This window comes from Sinocyclocheilus anshuiensis, unplaced genomic scaffold, assembly GCF_001515605.1.
Source record: "Sinocyclocheilus anshuiensis isolate Anshui unplaced genomic scaffold, SAMN03320099.WGS_v1.1 scaffold211, whole genome shotgun sequence".
NCBI classification, from domain to species: Eukaryota; Metazoa; Chordata; class Actinopteri; order Cypriniformes; family Cyprinidae; genus Sinocyclocheilus; species Sinocyclocheilus anshuiensis.
Genome location: NW_015548195.1, coordinates 292,250 through 315,318, shown reverse-complemented (window position 1 = coordinate 315,318; position 23,069 = coordinate 292,250). Strand labels below are relative to the sequence as shown.

At 38.2% G+C, this 23,069-nt stretch overlaps 1 pseudogene; it reads right to left on the bottom strand.

Moving 5' to 3' along the window:
* Window positions 1–1,891: 1,891 nt before the first annotated feature.
* The window catches only part of LOC107653163 (zinc finger protein 721-like), a 36,440-nt pseudogene continuing 15,262 nt past the window's right edge, over window positions 1,892–23,069 (bottom strand).

Genomic DNA, 23,069 nt, shown 5'->3' with positions numbered 1-23,069 from the left:
CTAGTACATTTTGAATGAATGAATGAATGAATGAATACCTGCAGATGCACGATATGGCCACTTTAATATTCACAGCAACAGTAATTAAATAAGGGTGAATGAGAGTCAGTCAAATACAATGAAATGTAATGAATTTACTGCTAATTTTCAGTTTGTTGCCCATTTGAAATGCTATACTAACAGGTCATTTCCAGTGATTTGATGCATGATGTGTTAATGATGTGTACATTTATTTATTGATTTTTTTAAGCACTGAATAAACACCAGCCACTTCAAGCACTGACACAATGTACCTGCTTAGATTCTGAGTCAAAGTAAAACGCGCTGTGGCTTTACTCAATAAAACATGCCTATTATTTGAGGATACAAGGTTGATGTGCAGCCTGAATGTGTTGCAGTTAGTCTTGTATGTTGAGAACGGCAGAATAAAAGAACAAAGTTCAAACCGACAACTTAAAAAAAAAAAAAAAAAACCTCTTTCCACACAAAGAACGTGAGGCTTTTCCTTAGTATGAACTTTCAGGTGCATCTTTAGGGTTGACTTCTATAGAATTTTTTTTCCTACTATAAAAGTTAATGGTGCTCATCAACTGTTCGGATACCAACATTTTTCAGAATATCTTCTTTTGTGTTCAACAGAAGAAAGAAACTCGTACAGGTTTGGAACAGGTGGAGGGTGAGTAAATGATGACAGAATTTTCATTCTGGAAGTGAACTAATCCTTTAAGGTGTCCTTTTTGGGCAAAACTCTTCCCTCACTGATCACACGTGAAAGGCTTCTCTCCAGTGTGGACCCTCTCGTGTGTTTTCAGATGTTCAGACTCACTGAAACTCTTGTCACAGTGTGAACACTTGTAGGGGTTTTCTTTATAACAGAACTTTCAACACACTCAAATGTATCTAGTATTACCCTCATATGCTTGACCGGAAGAAGCAAAAGTGGTTGACTGCGGCATAATAAAAGCTCAGCCACTCTCGAGAACATGATTTCTGCCCGAGTCCCATCCGACTCTTTTCCATCTGCTCAGCACTGGGAGATGACTGTGATGCATTTGGAAAATCTCAGAATCGATCCACAAATCGTGACGCATCGATTTATTATTCCGGCCCTACCAAATAATATAAAGATTTGTAATACAATATATTTTTCCAAAACATGTGTGATGCAGCCATGTGCACTTACTAGCCCATCTCATTCTAGCATTTAATGTTGAAGACTCTATTCTACAAGCCTCTGAAGGACTGGACTAGGAAACTAGTCACGCCAGATCTGTTTCCTACGTTGTTGTGATTTGATCTGAATGGAAACAGCGTATCCGTGTGACGCAGCTGACACAGAACAGCATACATTGTTTACATCCAGCAGATACTCTCCAAAATGGCACCAGGGTGATGCGGAGGTGACGAACTGTTGAATAAAGTTGTTTTTTTGGGGGTTTTTTTGCTCACAAAAGGTATTCTCGTAGCTTCGTATAATGGCGGATGAACCCCTGATGTCACGTGGATTATTTTACAGATCTCCTTGCTACGTTTCTGGACTTGGGAACATTTCAGTTGCGTTGCTGTCTATGCAGGGTCAGACAGCTCTCAGATTCCATCAAAAATATCTTAATTTGTGTTCCGAAGATGAACGCAGGTCTTACGTGTTTGAAACGACATGAGGGTGAGTAATTAATGACAGACTTTTAATTTTTGGGTGAACTAACCCTTTAAAGTGCCCCTGCATTTAGATCCTCGCCTCAGCTTGCTTTCTCCAATACTTGTTACAGAATGACCGACCCACAATGGATCTAGTAGGGGGTAATTGGTACTGCCTAAGCACTCCCTGTTTAATTTTTCAAGAAGGCCACCCCATTGAAAAAATATGTAGAAAAGTTTTCTCTGCATATTCTCACCTCTCGGCCAACTGATGCCAGGGGTGATCCCAGGTGGACCATAAATCAATATGTGGACTTGGCCCTAAAGCTGTGTGGTCTCCTTTCACAGTACAGGTAGAGGAGGAACAATCCCCTAAACTTTCCCCCGCAGACCTTGGTCCAGCACGAACTCCAGCCATCATGGCCACCACACCTGAGTCATCAGCCGTAATGGCTGCCGCTGGATCGGTCTCGGGGTGGACAAGACTAGTATCTAGTGTGGAGGATCCTCTGCTGATGTCAGCGTGAGCTGCCAGCATACGCTCTCAAGCCCGCAAGACTCAGTGTTATCAAGATTGCCGGCCACAGCGCTCATAAGGGGATCTAAGTAATGATAGTTTGTAGATGAATATTTTAGCCTCCCAAGTGTTGTGAAATGCCCTTTTGTTTTTCTGTTTCAGTTCTAAGCAAAGTTGGTGTATTGATGACTTCGAAGGAGGACAGAAAACCTGAAGAGGATAATAATTCAGTTTACTCAGTTTCTTAAAAAGACACTTTCAAAAACTGCAGATTTCCTTGTTTTATTTATTAGTTAGAATGGGTATAACTAAACATTTCAACAAACTCCAAAAGCCGAATAAATCAATAAAAGCAACTGATAAATCTCTGAAATAATCAACGATCAGTTGATTAATCATTTTAATAACTTCTGATTAATCGATTATCAAAATAATTTCTTGATGCAGCCCTACCTAGCACCTATCACACCTGGAAGTACAGGATCAGAACTTGAACTACTTACTGTAATTTCGGACATGCAGACATGTAATTTATGACAGATTAGAGAAGATAACTGAGTAAATCTCTTCCCACATGAATGGCAGTGATACGGCTTCTCTCCAATGTGGATCCTCTCATGTATTTGTAGATGTGTTGACCGTTTGAATCTCTTGTCACAGTGTGAACACTTGTAAGGAGTTTCTGTAGTGTGAACTGTCTTGTGCAGTTTCAGGTTACCATCTGTAAAAAAAGTCTTCCCACACTCAGAGCAAGCATGATCCTTCACACCGCTGTGTCTTTTCTGGTGATATTTTAAAGCAGCAAATTGGCTAAAACACTTTCCACACAAAGAACACGCATGAGGCTTTTCCTTTGTATGAATTTTCAGGTGCTTCTTCAGGGCACTTGCCGTAAAAAAACGTTTACCACAATGGTCACAGTTATATTGTCTTTTTCTAGAATGAGTACGCAGATGAACTTTAAAAACACTTGATATTCTGAAACTCTTTCCGCACTGATCACATGAGTACGGCTTTTCTCCAGTGTGGATTTTCACGTGTTTGTTAAGGTTTCCTTTTTGTGTAAAACTCTTCCCACACTGAGCACATGTGTGCGGCTTCTCTCCGGTGTGGATTTTCACGTGATCGTTAAGGGTCCCTTTTAGTCTGAAGCTCTTCCCACAATGATCACATGCATGTGGCTTCTCTCCAGTGTGGATCCTCTCATGTATTTTCAGATATTCTGACCGTTTGAATCTCTTGTCACAGTGTGAACACTTGTAAGGAGTTTCTGTAGTGTGAACTGTCTTGTGCAGTTTCAGGTCACCATCTGTAAAAAAAGTCTTCCCACACTCAGAGCAAGCATAATCCTTCACGCCGCTGTGTCTTTTCTGGTGTATTTTTAATGCAACCTTCTGACTAAAACTCTTTCCACACAAGGAACACACATGAGGCTTCTCCTTTGTATGAACTTTCAGGTGGTCCTTCAGGAAATCTGCCCTGGAATTTCTTATACTGCATTGGTCAGAGTTATATTGTCTTTCTCTAGAATGAGTACACAGATGTACTTTAAAAAACCTTGAATTCTTGAAACTCTTCCCACATTGTTCACATGTGTACGGCTTCATTCCAGTGTGGGTTTTCTTGTGTTGATAAAGGGTTCCTCTTCGTGTGAAGCTTCTCCCACATTTATCACATGTATACGGCTTCTCTCCAGTGTGGATTTTCATGTGATCATTAAGGCTTTCTTTTCGTTTGAAACTCTTCCCACACTGATCACAGGTAAATGGCTTCTCTCCACTGTGGGTTTTTATGTGTTCATAAAGGGTTCCTCTTTGTGTGAAACTCTTCCCACACTGATCACATGTGTATGGCTTCTCTCCAGTGTGGATCCTCATGTGTTCATTAAGGGTTGCCCTTTCTGCAAAACTCCTCCCACACTGATCACATGTGTGTGGCTTCTTCCCAGTGTGCCTTTTCATGTGTTTGATAAGGTTTCCTTTATGTGTGAAACTCCTGCCACACTGATCACATGTGTGTGGCCTCTCTCCAGTGTGGATATTCATGTGTTCTTTAAGGTTTGCTTTTTCTAAGAAACCCTTCCCACACTGATCACATGTGTGTAGCTTCTCTCCAGTGTGGATTTTCATGTGTTTGTTAAGGTTTCCTTTTTGTGCAAAATTCTTCCCACAGTGATCACATGTGTGCGGCCTCTCTCCATTGTGGATATTCATGTGTTGATTAAGCATTTCTTTTAGTCTGAAGCTCTTCCCACATTGATCACATGCATAAGGCTTCTCTCCAGTGTGGATCCTCTCATGTATTTGCAGATATGTTAACCGTTTGAATCTCTTGTCACAGTGTGAACACTTGTAAGGTGTTTCTGTAGTGTGAACGGTCTTGTGCACTTTCAGTGCACCATATGTAAAAAAAGTCTTCCCACACTCAGAGCAAGCATGATCCTTCACACCGCTGTGTCTTTTCTGATGTATCTTTAATGCAACCATCTGACTAAACTTCTTTCCACATAAATAACATACATAAGGCTTCTCCTTTGCATGAACTTTAAGGTGGTCCTTCAGGATATCTGCCCTAAAAAATGTTTTACTGCTTTGGTCACAGTTATCTAGTCTTTCTCTAGAATGAGTAAGCAGATGTTTTTTAAAACCACCTAATTTTCTGAAACTCTTTCCACACTGATTACATGTGTACGGCTTCTCTCCAGTGTGGATCCTCATGTGTTCATTAAGGGGTTGCTTAAGTCTGAAACTCTTCCCACACTGATTGCATGTGTGCGGCTTCTCTCCAGTGTGGATCCTCATGTGTACATTAAGGGCTCCTTTTTGTGTGAAACTCTTACCACACTGATTACATGTATACGGTTTCTCTCCAGTGTGGGTTTTTAGGTGTGAGGTGATTCTTCAGGTATGAAGCTCTCAAAAATGTTTTGCCGCACTGATCACATGTGTGTGGTTTCTCTCCAGTGTGGATGCTCATGTGCGTCTTAAGGTTTGATGATTGTATGAAACTCTTCCCACACCGATCACAAGTGAATGGTTTCTCTCCAGTGTGGATGTTCATGTGTATCTTAAGGTGTGATGAGTGTGTGAAACTCTTCCCGCACTGATCACAAGTGAATGGTTTCTCTCTAGTATGAATATTAATGTGTCTCTTACGGTATTCTTTTTGTGAGAAACTCTTCCCACACTGATCACATGTGTACGGCTTCTCTCCAGTGTGGATCCTCGTGTGTTCATTAAGGGTAGCTTTTAGTCTGAAGCTCTTCCCACATTGACCACATGTGTACGGCTTCTCTCCAGTGTGGATTTTCATGTGCTGTTTAAGGGTTGCTTTTAGTCTGAAGCTCTTCCCACATTGACTACATGTGTACGGCTTCTCCCCAGCGTGGACATTTATGTGTTTTTTAAGGATTACTTTTAGTCTGAAGCTCTTCCCACATTGACCACATGTGTATGGCTTCTCTCCAGTGTGGATATTCATGTGTTTCGCAAGGTTTCCTTTTATTGTGAAAGTCTTTTCACACTGATCACATGCGTACAGCTTCCCTTCAAGATGACATTTTATGCGAATATCAAGATTTTGCTTGCATGAGAGACTCTTTCCACACTGAGGCCAAGTGAAACATATATTGTCTCTTCTTTTCAATAAGGAACTGCAGGATGTTTCTTCAGTTTTGACATGATGGTTCTCCCCTTCTTCAATCTCCTTGTTATCTTCTATCAGGTCTAAAATTAAAGTAAAAACAAATAAGTTAAAAAGTTTTTTTTTTTTTTAATCAGTAAATCTTAAAAAAAAAATAGTGAAAGGAAAAGGACATTTGAAACCTGAGATAACAGTGGAAAGTATAAACATTTTGATGCATTCATTTGAATTGGGTACATTTATTATCCAATTATTATTTTAAAAAATTACAGGCACAGGTTTTGAAGTGATAATTAATAAATGTTTGATTAACTACATTTTACAAGTAAGGGTTGTAACATTTTCAAAATTAAAAAAAATATATATAAAAATTAAACCCTTCAGATATTTATTCTGACATCCAGATGTTTGCAATGTATGAATGTTTCTCAAACCACCTTTCATTTGTTGAAAACAACAAGTAAAAAAAACTATACTGGTTACTAATGTAATCCTGGTTCCCTGAGATAACAGGAATGAGCATTGCGTTAGTTACTAAGGAAGGGAGGAAGAGCAGAGAGAGTTGTAACTTGTGCCCTGAAAGGGATTGAAAGCACCTTAGGCGCATAACCTATTTTCAGACTAAGAACAACTTTACTGTCATTAGGGCCAAACTCGAGGCAGGACTGACAGTGTCCACTGAAGGAGTCTGCAAGTTGCTCACTCACTTGACCAAAGCCAAAGCCAGCAGGAGGGCAGTCTTTAGCAAGAGAGACCGAAGGTTAGTCGTTTTGAGCAGCTCAAAAGGAGGGCCTCACAGAGCCTTAAGTACCATGGACAAACTCCAGGATGGAACAAACTGTAAGACTGTATATGGTAAGCCACCCTCTCGAACGCGAATCTCAAGAATGGTCTGTGATGAGGGCTATTTGAATATGAATTTATGCATCTTTCAGATCCACCAATAAAACCAATCCCCTGGGAGGATTCGCAAGAGGATTTGCTTCAAGGATAACATTCTGAACGGCTGCTTTATCAGGGTGCAGTTCAGATGTCTCAAATCGAGGATGGGCCTGAGGCTGCCATCCTTCTTTGGAATGAAGTAGCGACTGTAAAAGCTCAACTTGGTGTGGCCCATGGGGGCTCTCTCCACAGTACCCTTTGCTAGCAGGGTTTGGACTTCGGCTCGGAGGACGTGGGCATCATTGTGTAAGTGTACACCAAAGTGTAAATCATGCCCCAAAGCGAGGGGCATGACTTCTGAGCCGGCATGAAGTGTTAGGCTGTGGCTGAGCAGGTGCAGATACTGGCCTGGTGTGCTGCGGAGTAAATGACAGCTTGGGGCGCCATGAGGATCCCGTCTATTTAGCCAGATATTATTTGCTTTCAAGCTACAGTATAGGGCTACACGATATACCGTTTCAGCATCGATACCGCGATGTGCGCATCCGCGATAGTCACAGTCTAGGGATGTCAACGATTAATCGATGATCGATTAATTGTCGATAAGAGATACAATCGATTAAAGCTATCAATGGTAAGATTAAGCCGTTTAATTTTGGGCTGCGTGCGGCTCATGCGCAAAACACGTGCGAGCGGCTGTGAGTGACGGTATACTGTATAAACGCATCATCATTCATTCATAATTTACAAATTAAGCTTTTAATGTGATTTAAACTTTAAAAGTACATTAAAATAGAAACAACACAAAGTTCTTCAACATGGAAAGCAATAGAAATTGTTTCATATCGTGCCTTGCAGGGCTGGGGACACAGGACAGATAGGCTATAGGCTATTCATTGAATCATTCCTACAACTTGTTAATTCGTTCCTACGACTTATTAATTTGTGGCCACTGTCCATGTTTCATTAATTTTGTTCCTTAACCCATGATTTAACTAAAATGAGGGAACAAATTAATAAATCGAACGGATTCTTAATTCATGGCCATGAAATCTTTAATTTCCCTTCCCGCATGTTTATCACCGTAAGAGATGAAGAGAAAAGTGAATGACAATAAAATAAACCTGTGAAATTAGAGGGTTAGACGGTGAGGATTTAGGAACAGAAACAATGCTTAAATATTATTGAATTTGTGGAAATTCATGACCAACCGGCAAACCTGAACAAAGCCACGTAAATGTAGGCTATATGGGCTCGAACGGCATCCAAAAGCATGGTTGCGATGTAACATTTTCCAGCTAGCCAGTTATTCCTCTAATAAACAGAGCTTTTATACCACACTTGTCATAATCGGAGCTTATAATTTGTAAATAAATAATTGCTGGATGCGCTGTGACCGACACTTGACAATACGTTTTCCCAGAGCATTCAACGATGTCACTAAACGGTGATGCCACAACTAAGAACATCGTTCACAAGTTTCTGCAGGACCTAACTAGCCTAGGGCACAGTCAACCAAACATAAAAGGTTACACTGGTCAGTTTAAATAGACCGTAGTATAGGCCTACCGGTCCACTCTGCTGTTATGCCAAGGACGTTTTTGCTCATGTGAAGAGGATGATCTTTTCCGTCTATGCGAATGCGTGTAAAGTACAAGCCCAGTTTACATTTAAATAATAGTTTAACATTCAAATACCTTGCGAATATGGAAACATTTGGATTTGTGCCAAATGAGACGTGAGCAATAACCTCCAAATACATCTAACCAACCCGCGCTCGCTCCGTCCTCGTATGCACGCACGCACGCACGCACTGTCACGATCTAATGCACCGTAAATGCCGGATTATTAAAAACAAATAGGCCTACCACATCGCAAAACCTCAAAATCTGACATTTTCCGAGCCGATGGAAGCGGTTCACTGACTGCGCAGCACAGTCACACGCTCCACAGTTACGTTTGGGATAATTTTATTTTAAATGCCGGAAAGGAAAGGATGACAACGCGCATTGTGTTTGCACAAATCTTCTGTTTTTATTGCGAGTGTGCAAAAATAAAAGTAAACACTTTTGTGGATTGTATCTTACTCCAAAAATTTTGTTTTTTATTTTTGTGTTTTTTTGTTTCAGCTGTTCGATCGTGCCGATTTAAACGACGATCGATCATGGAAATGATCGAAAATTTACATCCCGATCACAGTCACATCGCAGGACGTGCGATGTTTGGTATAGGCTACTGATCGTTATATATATATATATATATATATATACATACATACATACATATACTGATTGTTTTCTTTGCTCACACACAGACACGATGTCTACACCGGACACGACAGCTGTACAGAGATACCCATTTTAAATACATTTAGTAGCAGAGCTACTGCACGCGATTTTCAGCGCTAATCCATTTATCCGGTTGAAACTTCCACTTCGTCGTGGAGAGCGCAGGTCACGGTTGCTTAGCAACGGCATTTAAAGAAAGCACAAGCTCCTGAGCACTTTGGAAAGGAGGAGAACACGGCACGACTGGCGTTTTCCCCACACGTTTTTATGTGCGACATGTGAACGGCCACAAAGTCTGTCTACACTGGACGTGACAAAGCGACCGTTGCCAATCATTTGAACTTTGTGTCAGTACGTCATAAAGAGAACGCGGCATCAGTTTACTGTCGGGGATTTGTCATGTTGCGCCACATCCAGTGTAGATAGACAGCATCACTGATTATAATGGGTTCTATTGTATTTTGTAGCGTCACGCTCACGTCTGGTGTAGACCAGATTATTTTTCATAATCGCAATATATAAATCGCAGAAAAATAAAATATCGCAATGTGAGTTTTTTCCAATATCATGTAGCCCTACTACAGTTACAGTACAGAGTTTTTTTGGTTTAAAATGAATAAAAATCAATCAATTATTGTCCGAGTATATATATATATATATATATATATATATATTTAAAAAGAGTAAAATGGTAAGCTTATAATAATGATTTATAATTGAATGGTTGGGTTGGCTTTCATGGGAAATGTCAGTTTTATGACATTCATCTTTGCCTACTGTTCATATTAGCTTACTGTAAATCTAAATACAGTTGTACTAAATGATTGCAAAGAACGACCACACACCTCCTCGTCAACAGCTCTGTGAAGATGAAAGCCCACTAGAGTACGGTAGGTTAATGTTCATTTTTTACCTTTTTATCGCTTTATACGTTTTATTCTGATGTTATTTGCAAGATATAAAGCTATGTTTAAGTTTCCGTAAGAATACCTAAGAGGCGCTCAATTTCTAAGTCAAGCTGTGCTAACTGGCTTTTCGTGAAGACGAAAAGATGTACGAGTACCTTAAATTGTTAGGTCAACTTTAAAACACATGGAATCGCCTTATTTGTTTTATACCAATGTTATTTATTGTTATGTTGCAAAGTATAAATACGTTTGAGTTAATAAATGTTTGTAAGAACGTCGGGGTGGACTATGTTTTTGTCATTTTATTAGGTTAATACTGATGCTTCAGCTAGAGATGATGTACGTGGTGCATCTGTGGCTGCAGTGAAAGGAGACTTGTTGAATTGTGTTAACTGGGTTTCTTGCTTTAGTAATGGCATTTATTCTCGCTACATGAGATACCTGTCTGTGATGCAACGCCCTGTTATACTGCATTTCTGTATAATATTGACGGTTTCTATAGCCGTGGCCTCATAATGATGGTATTAAGAGGTGGATTCATTCAGGTAGGACACCACTGAAGGCCTAGGTGTGAAATGCACAGCCAGCCAAAGACTATTATACTTACACTATTACATTTTTTTTATAAGATATCTACTAATAATTTTATCAATTATCAGCATTGCAACTCTCTACATAAACCCTAAGTAAATCATTTGCACATGCAAATAAATTTCCATGCTAGGTGACCAAATAATGTCTATCATTAGCCATTGGCTAATAAATTGTTAGATTTAATTAGAGTTAAAGACTAACAAAAAGTTTAACACCGATATTTCACTTGCCTTTACTCATTTTGAACACTGCACACTTGAGAGTTTCACTCTCCATCTATAAAGTGCACTATTTTAATTCATCTCAATGGATGCACAACGCATTTGACGCACCATAAACTCTATGTGAAGGTGCCCGACTCGCCGTCACTTAGCTGAGAGTGCTCAGTGTTTCTCTCACACATGCAAAGAGAGGGAGAGCAAGACAGTCTTACCACGTAAAATTGATGCACTACATGTAAATTATATTCTTTGATAGTATGTCTATTTTAGTACATGGCAATCATTTTTTTTTCATCCATATATAGTAGGAACGAGATACATTTTGTCACTGAAAACCATGTCCTCCGGTGTGACACCATATCCCGATTTTAAATCAGACAATTCCACAGACAACTTTAATTAGTTGAAGTACCCCATTCAAGGTCATGTTACTCAAGCCTCCTGTGAAGCCCATGTTAACATGGTAGGTTTTGTCTTCAAATATTTTAACTTTTTTGTAACCACTATAAAAGTGTTAAGTTTTGTCCTTTGGTGTGACATCCCTACATTATATTTGTTAATTAAATACTGTATGTTAAACTACACAATCTTTTTAAGCAAATGTGTCCAGCTAACTGCTAATGACAGGTTAGCTAGGAATAGCAAGGTCATTAATTGACACAAAAGGCTGAAACATCCTTTGGTGTGACAGATAATGTCCACAGGGTTCTGGATCAGGTGTGACACCTGTACTGTCACACTGGAGGACAAGGTCTCTTTAAGAAGCATTTTAAATAATTACAAGATTTAACTCCTTTTTTTTTTTCTCTTTCATTTAAAAATGGTTAGTGTTCTTAAATGCAATAATTACATTAATTAAAATTGTTCTGATGTTTTTGTCCTATAATGTGACGCACAAAAGAACTACAGATTTGTTTTTTATCTCAAAATATCTTAAAAAAACAGTTGAGTATTGCATTAGGGGAGATATAATCATCACTCATCTTAAAATAGTATAATTTTCAGTTTTGAAAATGACAGCAAAGTTTGTCTCGTTGTCAAAGTTTGGCTTGAAAATGTCCAAAAATTAATGGGGGGAAAATAATGTTATTCATAATTTCATATTAAATAAATAGCACTTTTTGTATATTATTTTTGTATATTATTAAGAGTTTTTTTTGTTGTTAATTTTTGCTATGTCACACCACAGGACACATTTATGGCACAGTTCAGTAAACATGTTAAAAAAAAACAGTGAACGAATTGAGAAATTTAGTGACCCCTTATATTTTCTCAAACATCACACTTCACACTACATAAATATATGTATTTTTTCTTCAAATATGGTATTTTACAATACCATGCATATTTTTCAACTACCCGTTAGTCTGGCGAGTAAAATTAAACAATGTACTAGCCAATGGTGATTCTACTGCCATGGTGTGCGTAGAGGGTTACATTGCCTAACTTTTGTGATGTTATTTATTTTAAAACAACGGTTTTCAAAACAACAGCTGAAGACAATACCGGCTCATATAAATTTTTTACAGTAGGTCTTATCTTTTTGGAGGGACAAGTTTTGATAACACTATAGTGACTTATGCAATGTTAATGCCCCACAGGTGCCAGTACACCACAATCCATCAATAAACAGCTGAGCCTCAACTCAATGTAATCATCAAAACAATGAACCACTGTAACTTGCAACTTCACATCTGCAGCTTTAACGGTTATTTCACAGCTTTTATGAATTTTCTAACTGCAACCACTGAATCTGATGAACTGCTTGAAGTTTTATAAACTTATTGAAGAATTAAGAATATGCACAAACCTATTTGTTGTTCAGTATCTTCCTGTTTTATTCCGCAGGGTTCTGGATCAGTCATGTTTTTGACTTTCTTTCATATAAACTCTTTCATAAACTGTTGTGGGAGGAGCTGAACTGTAGGTGAAGTCCTGTGTGGTTGAAGGAGCAGATCTGCCAAAATCAAAAATAAATCAGTTATCAAATTTATGCTTTCATTTAATCTCACACTTAAATCATTGTTTGTGTTTATCCATCAAAATGCACACGCATCTGTCAAAGTATAATAGAGCAAGATGTGGCAAATGCTTATGCTTTTTTATATGTGCTTTTGTAAGTGCTTATTATTTTACAGCATTCTCATGTTTTGGACAACTTGAACATGTACATTTCCCACTGCAGCTCACTCTGTGTCCGCCTCTATAAGGGTGCTCCGATTGATCAGCTACCGATCACTATCAGCCGATAATTGCTTCTATTGATTGGATCGGCGATCTCTAAATTTGCCGATCTCAGAAACAGCAGTGCCATCTCAATCTCTGTTTTTTTTATACATTTGATTACTTTGTACAATTTATGTAGCATTTCTTGTTCTACTGTAGTTTTTTTTTTATCCTGTCGTTTGTAATTAGTTTCTTATTCTTATTTTATCTGACTGTTTACACATCTTCAGTGAGCTTGAGTTGAGTACCCCATTTCTCTTCAAGGGATAGTTCACCCCAAAACGAAAATTCTGTCATTAATTACTCACCCTCATGTCCTTCCAAACCCGTAAGACCTTCGTTCATCTTCGAAACACAAATTAAGATATTTTTGATGAAATGTGAGAGCTCTCAGACCCTGCATAGACAGCAACGCAACTGTAATGTTCCCAGGTCCAGAAACGTAAAACAGTCCATGTGACATCAGTGGCTCAACTTCAGTTTTGCGAAGCTACGAGAATACTTTTTGAGTGCAAAGAAAACAAAAATAGCAATTTATTTAACAATACTTCTCCCCCGAGTTACATCTTCTGCCATTTTGGAGAGTACCCAAGAATGTATTAGACGTAATCAGCGTTGTTTATGTTCGAAGGAGAAAGCGCACGCATGAACGTAATCAGCGTTGTTTACGCTTAGGGGAAAGCATGCGTAATATGTGTTGTGATACTCTAAAATGGCAGAAGACGTAACTCGGGGGAGAAGAATTGTTGAATAAATTATGTTATTTTTGTTTTCTTTGCGCTCAAAAAGTATTCTCGTAACTTCGCAAAATTGAAGTTGTGCTACTGATGTCACATGGGGTGTTTTACCGATGTCCTTACTACGCTTCTGGACCTGGGAACATTACAGTTGCGTTGCTGTCTATGCAGGGTCTGAGAGCTCTCACATTTCATCAAACATATCTTGTGTTCCGAAGATGAACGAAGGTCTTACGGGTTTGGAACGACATGAGGGTGAGTAATTAATGACAGAATTTTCATTTTAGGGTGAACTATCCCTTTCAGGGAAAACTGATCAAGGAAAACATACGTCTAGAGCACCTCCCAGTGACCATTATATAAAACACAAAGGAACCAACCTTTCATGAGATATTGCTTAACTTAAACATATACAAAAGTTTAACAGAAAGTATTTTGATAAGAGTGTTTTCCAACATAATGATGAAAAAAATATGTTTTTAAAGCTTAATTTTACATCAGGCTCTAACTTGCTGACTAGCTACACAGTTTAAGCAGCAATGGAGGCAAAACAGATCCAAAAGAAATTTTGGCTTAATTTTATTCATTTTTTTCATATTAATTGTTTGGCCTTCTAAAACACCAGTGTAAATGTAATGTAGACTAAGATAGTACAACAAATAGAGGGTTGAGTCCTAAGTTCAGGGACAATGCACATACTTTTTCTTCATTCAATTTGCACACTGAACATGGGTTAGAGATCTTAATTTAGAACTCTGAAAGTGCACCAGATTAATGAATTTATCTTTACATTTTACAAAATGCCCCCCCCACCCCACACCCCTATGGGACTGAGGTCCACCCATCATAATCTCACAAAGTCCTGTGGAAAAAAACTGTATATGACACTGTTCTCAAAATAAAAATAAAATTATCTTATTGAAATAGGCTACCTAAAATACGTGCTGAACTGCTTCAGCCAGTTGAAATCTGGTACCCTTGCAGACCCTCTCATCTCCCTATAGTAAGAACATCTCTGGGAAACCTACAGTACCACTCATATTAGGACACATTATTACAAGCTTCCCGTTAGTTACCGATAGTTTTGAACACTGGCTGGTTATGTACTTGCTCAAAAATTGATTTTGGATCCTTTTTAAACAAAAAAAAAAGTTACGGACTGCAGCTTTAAGCAATGTAAATGCAGACTATTAGATTAATAGAAAAATATTTGAATTTTCGAGTCAAAGTATTTTTTTTTAAATGCGGTTACAATCATTTATAAAAAAAATAATACTAATAAATAAATAATAATACAGCTAGACCAAACAACCTCTCGCTGTGACGCGGAAGAGGATTCTGCTGGGTCTTAACGCCTTCAGCAAACGTTCGCAAAACAAACAATGATTCGTCAAAAAAATTATTATTTTGAATTTAGAGTTTGTTATTTATATGGTCTGGGTGGTCATACGGCGTATACCTGCATATACGGGACAAAATGATATCTTAAATACGGGACGATTCCGTATTAATCGGAATGGTGAGCAACCCTACTGCTAGGCTACATCAAGTCAAGTCAAGTTAAGTCTGCTTTATTGTCTACGATGGTGGGGATAGCTGGCTTGTGTGGGTTAGCCGCTAGCCTAGCCCGGATACCTCCATGTTTACCTACATGTTTATTTCAGTTAGCAGACGCCAGAAAGGACGCACAAAAACAACTCTACCAGATTAAAACAACACATAAATGACCTGTAAAATGTTGCTTTAACAAGCTGTGTTTTCATAATTGTATAAATATACGAATTACCTCACCTCAGAAGACTCAAAGCTGTATGATTGCGCTAGCCGTGACTTCTTCTTGTACGATTTTTTGGCGGTTGACAAGCCAACTTATGGTGTATTACCGCCACCAACTGGACTGGAGTGTGAAGCATTAACGGGAAAGAGGGAAAAAGGAACCCCCCAAACAAAAACAAAAAAACAAATTCCATAAATAAATAAAACAACCGGTAGTATTATTATGACATTTAAATTCTACTTTCTAATCCTGTTATCTTCAGATAACTAAGAATTTCTCTCATAGTACTTGTCTGTCCTGAGGCACAACTTAAAAGATTTGATATAGTGAAATTAATTACTCCTATGTTTCTCAGTTTCTTAAATAACTCCTCTCTTTCTTTGGTATATCGCTAGCCGTGACTACTTTTTCTTCTTGTTTTAGGGACAACTGCTGTAGGTCAGAGAAATGGGCGTGCCGAAAGGTTTCTCATTGCTGAAAGGCCAATCAGCCTTAGCCATACATATACGTCATTACTTTAGACTGAAAGAAGATGGTGTGATGCTATCAATTAGGTGAGGTTAATTATGGAAAAAATTATGATTAATGCATTTATGAGATTAAAATGAGACGGCCTTTAGCGGCAGGGCTGGTGTTCTGTCGATTTGTGTTACCCTGTCAGATTTTGCTACCCCCCCATTAAAACAGTGGATAGTACAATTCGACAACAAAAAATGCTACCTGTAAAATCGGTCGCACACCGGACGAGAAGCGCATAGCCTTGTCAAGTCTTCAAAATTATAACACATTGTTTTCTAAGAGTGGATGCACTCCGGCGGTGCCCAGCTACGACCACCTTTCTCAACATGAAAATGCTATTAAAAATCAATTTTGGCAAAATACTTCATAATAAAAATATCTATATTGTCTGACTCTCTATTAACACCTTACAGTTAATTTTGACTTACATCATGGGCAGTGTTATATATTTCCAGTGTTTGTGTCATGGACTCTTATTTTGAAGTGTTTTCCCTGCTCCAATTACTTGTTATATTGTTACGCTTGATTCCCTTGTGTGTATATATATAGCCCTTGTGTTTCTCTTGTGCTTTTTCAGTCATTGTTTGGTGTTAAGAGTTCTCGCATTCCTTTCTCTAGTGTTTTCCTGTCTCTTTATTAAAATTCCCCTACATTTAGATCCTTGCCTCAGCTTGCCGTCTCCATTCCCTTTACAGCTTACTGATGTGGCAGCCAAGATTACTAAGGCCCTATGAAATCCATTTTATTGAAGAATACATAAAACATATTTATAAAAATATTTATTAGTATTGTAATAAATAATTGAATAGTATTCGTAATTCTATACGAGCTAATGATAGATTGTAGATGAATATTTTATTCTCCTGTACGTGTTCTGAAATAAATGTCCTTTCGTTTTTCAATTCTAAGCAGAGTTGGTGAATTTTTTACTTCTGAGGAGGACAGGAAACCTGAAGGAGATTGGTCAATTCAGTTTATTCAAAGTTGAAAAAAAAAGACATTTCAAGTGATTTTCTTGAATAATCAATAAAAGCTGATAAATCTCTGAAATAATCAACAGTGAGTCAATTAGGCCTAATCATTCTAATAATCTCATATTAATTGACATGCATCTTTTTTATGATAGATTAGAGAAGATAACTGAAAGAAAAAATTTCCACATGAATGGCAGTGATACGGCTTCTCTCCAGTGTGGATCCTCTCATGTATTTTCAGACATTGTGACCGTTTGAATCTCTTGTCACAGTGTGAACATTTATAAGGTGTTTCTGTAGTGTGAACTGACTGATGCATTTTCACTTCACCATCTGTAAAAAAAAAAAAAGTCTTCCCACACTCAGAGCAAGCATAATCCTTCACACCGGTGTGTCTTTTCTGGTGTATTTTTAATGCAACCTTCTGACTAAAACTCTTTCCACACAAAGAACACACATGAGGCTTCTCCTTTGTATGAACTTTCAGATGCCTCTTTAGGGCACTTGTCCTAAAAAAATGTTTACCACAATGCTATATAGTCTTTCACTAGAATGAGTACACCGATGCACTTTAAAAACACTTGATGTTCTGAAACTCTTCCCACACTGATCGCATGAGTACGGCTTTTCTCCAGTGTGGATTTTCATGTGTTTGTTAAGATGTCCTTTTCGTGTGAAACTCTTCCCACACTGATCACATGTGAACGGCTTCTCTTTAGTGTGGATCCTCGTGTCTCTTCGTATATATATTGACCATTTGTCAGCAGCCATATCACCCTGCAGCCAAAGACTGGTTGCCCACTAAAGCTAAGCAGGGTTGAGCTGGTCAGTACCTGGATCGAGACCTCCTGGGAAAACTAGGTTGTTGCTGTAAGAGGTGTTAGTGAGGCCAGCAGGGGGTGCTCACCCTGTGGTCTGTGTGGGTCCTAACGCCCCTGTGTAGTGACGGGGACACTATATTGACAAAAAGCACTGTCTTTCGGATGAGACGTTAAACCAAGGTCCTGACTCGCTGTGGTCATTAAAAATCCCAGGATGTCCTTTGAAAAAGTGTAGGGGTGGCCAAATTCGCCCATTGGCCTCTGACCATCATGGCCTCCTTACCATCCCCATATCTGCTGATCGGCTCATTAAATGTTACTATGACAATCACAGAAGTAATTGCTTTATGAATATAACTCAAATTGAAAAGACAAGGAAAGTTGTGTGAAAGTATGCATGTGGAATGATTTGAAGCAATGCAAAATTAAGTGAGTGCCTGAGATATTTATTGGCACTCGATTAGAACAGCCTCCATGTATGTCCAGTTCATGATCAACTACTGTACCAGTGATTTCAGCTCTCTCATCCAATCTGAAACAGACAGTGACTGTACATGATGATGAATATATGTGGAAACATCACAAAAGCAAATCAAAGACATATTATAACATTGGTGATGATGAGACATATGATTTCTTATCCACATGTAAAAATACTATTCTTGGAGTAGCTGCTGACCTATGTCCAAGAAGACTGCATCAGAACAATGCTTTAAACATTAGGTAGCAAAACTGATGACACACCAATCAGAATCTCTGCATGCTAACAACGGAGAGAGGAGAGAGCTGGGCCAATCATCTACAGGGGTTTTCAACTTACACATACAGTATAATTACAGTACAGTACCAGTAAGTTACATTAGATAATGGAAATGTAACTATTCTATATGTACAGTAAACTAGCATGTGTTGTACACCTTCAAGCTTGTGACTGTCAAATTTTATTTGTAACCATTTTTTGCGTAGCCTACTGCATTTTTGCAGAACTGAGAAATGACTGCAGAGCTGTCTTGTGTCAGGAGACCAAGAAACTGCTATAGTAGTGTATACAGTAATGAAATTTGGCCAAATGTGCAGAGGATGCTAAATTTACTTTTTTTAATTTTATTTTTTACTGTACTGTATTGTGGTGCATGCCAAGTTCATACAATTCTTTGGTATTTGAACTTTTCTAGTGCTTTTCATCTACCGCAAGATTACTTTACAGTAGTAAAATGAAAATGATTTTTTCGTCATAAGTTCATTGCTGAATTATACATCTGTATCTGTAATTTAATTTATGTATACTGTAAAAGACATTGAGCTGCAAAAATAATTCTTGAATCCTAGTAAGAGTTTTTTGTTACAGTGTTATTGATCTCAGTGTTCACTGGGCAGGAAAGTCATCTGTGTATATGAATGGTGTGTAAGCATTTACAGTTTTTTTCAACTGCTTACAGACAAAATCTTTACTTGTCACACAATTTCTGATTGTATTTGTGTGAAAAGTTTTAAAAAAAAAAAAGAGGCAAAGTTTTGAAAATGTGTGTAAGCAGTTGGGAAAAAAAAAAGCCTGTAAGAAAAACTGTAATAACTAGATTGAAAAGTTTGAAAGACAAATTTATGCTGGCTTGTCTTAAAGTCTTATTTAAAAAACTGAAATGGTTTGGTCAGTTAGATGTTCTAGATGTTTGCTAAAGTGTTGCTAGTTGGTTGCTAGGATATTCTGGGTGGTTGCTAGGCTCTTGCTATGCAGTTGCTGGGGTGTTGCTAGAGTATATGGTTGATAGAGTTTGTTCTGGGTGATTACAGACATTCCCACCTCTGTTAATAACAGAAAATCAAACATTGTTTTCAAAACTGATCCAGTTTCAGTGCTTTGATATTATTGTATTTCTTTCTAATGTTAGGAAAGTTTTTGTTTCTCTTAAACTGGCACTAAACGTGATTATACCATCTAAGTAGCCTATGTAATTTTAATAGAACCGCATGTCTTCTTTAGTGATACAAGCTCAGAAACATTTATAACCTGTTGAAGTTTTTTATATTGTGCATTGATTTGGTGCCATGATGGATATTGAAATGTTGTTATTTATTTTTAGATTTTTAGATATGGATGATTACTTAATGGTAATACAATATTTGTGAACACAACTGTGTATGTCAGACCATAAATCCCCAAAAACTATGCATGGGGGCTTGCTTTGGTGTTGCCACCCTCAGAGGCCCCCATGCCACCCCTTTGCCACCCTAAAAATTATTTTCTAGATCTGCCCCTGCCTAGGCATATCTGACTTTCCTCTTTCAGACGAACACAATCGTAGTTATATTTAAAATTGTTCTGGCTCTTCCAAGCTGTATAATTGCAGTGAATGGTGCCCCTGTTTTTGAAGCCTAAAAAACGGCATCCATCCATCACAAAACTACTCCACATGGATCTGGGGTGTTAATATAGGCCTTCTGAAGCAAAACAATGCCTTAGTGTAAGAAAAATATCAATTTTTAAAAATGTATAAACTATAATCTATTATAAACTCTATCTATTAAAATCTATCTGTAATTTATTAACACCCCAGAGCCGTGTGGAGTAGTTTTGTGATGGATGGATGCACGTTTTTGGGCTTCAAAAACAGGGGCACCATTCACTGCCATTATACAGCTTGGAAGAGCCAGAACAATTTTAAATATAACTGCGATTGTGTTCGTCTGAAAGAGGAATGTCAGATACGCCTAGGATGCCTTGAGGGTGAGTTTACATTTTTGGGTGAACTATCCCTTTAATAAATGCATCAAAATAAACATTTTATAGCAGTTGTATTTTTTCTGATATTACTTCAGGGTTCACTTTTTAATGTCTCTAAATTTTATGATTTACTCAAAATTAAACCTATCTTACTTTTATTTTAGACCTGATGGAAGAGAAGGAGGAGAGTGAAGAACTGAGTGAAGTGGAGGAGAAACGTCATCATGTCAAAACTGATCTCAGAAAATCGTTGAGTCGCTCACAGACTAAAAGTAATTTATTGAAAAGAAGAGCCAAAAAGTCTTTCACCTGCCACCAGTGTGAGAAGAGTTTAACAGAAAAACAAAGCCTGAAGAGACACATGAAAATCCACAATGGGGAGAAGCCGCACACATGTGATCAATGTGGAAAGAGTTTCACATTAAAAGGAACCCTTAATGAACACATGAAAATCCACACTGGAGAGAAGCCGTACACATGTGTTCAATATGGGAGCAATTTTGCACATCAAGGGGGCCTTAAAAGTCACGTGAAAATCCACACTGGAAAGAAACCACACACATGTGATCAGTGTGGAAAGGGTTTCAGACAAAAAGGATCTCTTAAGGGACACTTGAGGATCCACACTGGAGAAAAGCCGTACTTGTGTGATCAGTGTTGGAAGACTTTCAGAAAGGCGTGTACTTATAAATCACATCTGCGTTCTCATTCTGGAGAAAGACCATTTTACTGTGATCAGTGCGGTAAAACATTTTTTAGGACAGATACACTGAAGAGCCACCTGAATGTTCATTCAAAGGAGAAGCCTTACATGGGTTCTTTGTGTGGAAAGAGTTTTTCTCAGCTGGGTGCTTTAAAAATACACCAGAAAAGACACAATAGTGTGAAGGATCATATGTGCTTTGATTGTGGGAAGACTTTTGTTAGAGATGCTGACCTGAAACTGCACCAGAGAATCCACACTGCTGAAAAACCTTACCAGTGTTCACACTGTGACAAGAGATTCAGTTGGTCACAATATCTGAAAATACATGAGAGGATCCACACTGGAGAGAAACCTTACATGTGTTCACACTGTGACAAGAGATTCAGTTGGTCACAATATCTGAAAATACATGAGAGGATCCACACTGGAGAGAAACCTTACATGTGTTCACACTGTGACAAGAGATTCAGTTGGTCACAATATCTGAAAATACATGAGAGGATCCACACTGGAGAGAAACCTTACATGTGTTCACACTGTGACAAGAGATTCAGTTGGTCACAATATCTGAAAATACATGAGAGGATCCACACTGGAGAGAAACCTTACATGTGTTCACACTGTGACAAGAGATTCAGTTGGTCACAATATCTGAAAATACATGAGAGGATCCACACTGGAGAGAAACCTTACATGTGTTCACATTGTGACAAGATATTCTATCATTCAGGATCCCTGAAAATACATGAGAGGATCCACACTGGAGAGAAATCTTACATGTGTTCACACTGTGACAAGAGATTCAGTCGGTCACAATATCTGAAAATACATGAGAGGATCCACACTGGAGAGAAACGTTACATGTGTTCACACTGTGACAAGAGATTCAGTTGGTCACAATATCTGAAAATACATGAGAGGATCCACACTGGAGAGAACCCTTACATGTGTTCACATTGTGACAAGAGATTCTATCATTCAGGATCCCTGAAAATACATGAGAGGATCCACACTGGAGAGAAACCTTACACGTGTTCACATTGTGACAAGAGATTCTATCATTCAGGATCCCTAAAAATACATGAGAGGATCCACACTGGAGAGAAACCTTACCAGTGTTCACACTGTGACAAGAGATTCAGTTGGTCACAATATCTGAAAATACATGAGAGGATCCACACTGGAGAGAAACCTTACATGTGTTCACATTGTGACAAGAGATTCTATAATTCAGGATCCCAGAAAATACATGAGAGGATCCACACTGGAGAGAAACCTTACATGTGTTCACATTGTGACAAGAGATTCTATCATTCAGGATCCCTAAAAATACATGAGAGGATCCACACTGGAGAGAAACCTTACATGTGTTCACATTGTGACAAGAGATTCTATCATTCAGGATCCCTAAAAATACATGAGAGGATCCACACTTGAGAGAAGTCGTATCGCTGCCTTCCATGTGGGAAGGTTATCTTCTTAACTCAGTCATCCAAAAACCAAAAGGTTTGAAATAACAGTATAGTTCATCTTTAGATCCAGAAATGCAATACTGTGTCCTCACCAAACATGACCCAATAAAACATTGAGCAATAAAATCTCTGATTTCTATATAAATCTGTGACAGGGCAATGAAACATCGTCTGAAGTTGTTACAGTGAACAGAGTTAATATTCAAGACCAACAGTTTCAAGTGTGAGATGAAGATAAACTCAAAAGACAGATCTCCTCCCAAATGAACAAAATCTTTATTCTTGTTTAAGATTTTACTTCATATTATTTAAATCATTATGCTTTATTATGATTTTGTTCCATTCACATCTCTTTTTATGGAGTGATTTTAGTGAGTGAATAAAATAAAAGTAGAATAGTGTGTACATTGTTCGAGTTGTTTTTG